Here is a 2003-nt window from a genome sequence, read left to right as displayed (position 1 = left end):
GGGATATTGCTGCCTCTGGCTCCATGTGGTCCGTGTCCTGTGAATCCAGATTTTCGAATCCGACGCGAAACTGATACTTAATTGTAACGTTCAGGGCCTCCAAATGACGATCGAACACTCAAATGGCGTCGAGATTCAATACATCGTCCTCCAGCCGACTTGTCTCCAAGGGTCTATTGCTGCCTCGAGCACCTTATGGTCGTTCTCCTGTGAGTCTACATTTTTGAATCCGACGCATAACTGAAAGTTATTTGCAACGTTCAGCGCCTCGTAATGGCGATGGAACACTCAAGTTGCTTCGAAAGGCAAAACATCGTCATTCAAACCTACTTGTCTCCAAAGGTCTATTGCTGCCTCGGGCACCTTATGGTCGTTCTCCTGTGAGTCTAGATTTTAGAATCCGGCGCAAAACTAATGGTTAATTGTAACGTTCAGAGCCTCCTAAGGCCCGATGGAACGCTCAAATTGCGTCGAGATTCAATACATCGTCCTCCAGCCGACTTGTCTACAAGGGGATATTGCTGGTCTGGCTCCATATGGTCCGTGTCCTGTGAGTCTAGATTTTCGAATCCGACGCGAAACTGATAGTTAATAGTAACGTCAGGGCCTCCTAATGACAATGGGGCTCTCATATTGCGTCGCGAATCAATACATCGTTCACCAGCGGACTGGTCTCCAAGGGGATACTGTTGCCTCGGGCACCTTATGGTCAGTCTCCAGTGAGTCTAGATTTTCGATTGCGACGTAATACTGATAGTAATTGTGACATTCAGGTTCTCCTAATGACGATGGAACACTCAAATTGCGTCGAGAGTCAATACATCGTCCTCCAGCCGACTTGTCTACAAGGTGATATTGCTGCCTCGGGCTCCATGTGGTCCGTCTCCAGTGAGTCCAGATTTTCGAATCCGACGCGAAACTGATAGTTAATTGTAACTTTCAGGGCCTCCTAATGACGATGGAACACACCAATTGCGTCGAGATTCAATACATCGTCCTTCAGCCGACTTGTCTCCAACGGTCTATTGCTGGCTCCGAAACCTTATGGTCGTTCTCCTGTGAGTCTAGATTTTAAAATCCGACGCAAAACTGATAGTTAATTGTAACGTTCAAGCCCTCCTATTGACGATGGAACACTCAAATTGCGTGGAGATTCAATACATCGGCCTCCAGCCGACTTGTCTCCAAGGGGACATTGCTGCCTCGGGCATCATATGGTCCGTCTCCTGTGAGTCTAGATTCTCGATTCCGATGCGAAACTGATAGTTAATAGTAACGTTCAGGGCCTCCTAATAACGATGGAACACTCAAATTGCGACGAGATTCAATACATCGTCTTTCAGCCGACTTGTCTCCAAGGTTCTATTGCTTCCTCGGGCACCTTATGGTCATTCCCTTGTGAGTCTCGATTTTCGAATCCGACGCAAAACTGATAGTTAATTGCAACGTTCAGGTCCTCCTAATGTCGATGGAACACTCAAATTGCGGCCACGAGCTGACTTGTCTCCAAGGGGTATTACTGCCTCGGGCACCATATGGTCCTTCTCCTGTGAGTCTAGATTTTTGAATCCGACATAAAAATGATAGTTATTTGTGACGTTCAACGCCTCCTAATGACGATGGAACACTCAAATTGCGTCAAGGTTCTATACAACGTCCTTCAACCGACTTGTCTCCAAGAGTCTATTGCTGCCTCGGACACCTTATGGTCGTTCTCCTGTGAGTCTAGATTCTCGAATCCGACGCAAAGCTGATAGTTAATTGTAATGCTCTGGGCCTTCTAATGACGATGAAACACTCAAATTGCGTCGAGATTTAATACAGGGGCCACGAGCCGACATGTGCCCGTGGGGACATTGCTGCCTCGGGCACCAAATGATCCGTCTCCTGTGAGTCTAGATTTTCGATTCCGATGCGAAACTGATAGTTAATTGTAACGTTCAGGGCCTTCTAATAACGATGGAACACTCAAATTGCGTCGCGATTCAATACTTCGTCCTCCA

The sequence above is a fragment of the Schistocerca americana genome, chromosome 4, assembly GCF_021461395.2.
Source record: "Schistocerca americana isolate TAMUIC-IGC-003095 chromosome 4, iqSchAmer2.1, whole genome shotgun sequence".
NCBI classification, from domain to species: domain Eukaryota; kingdom Metazoa; phylum Arthropoda; class Insecta; order Orthoptera; family Acrididae; genus Schistocerca; species Schistocerca americana.
This window is presented reverse-complemented; position numbering follows the sequence as displayed.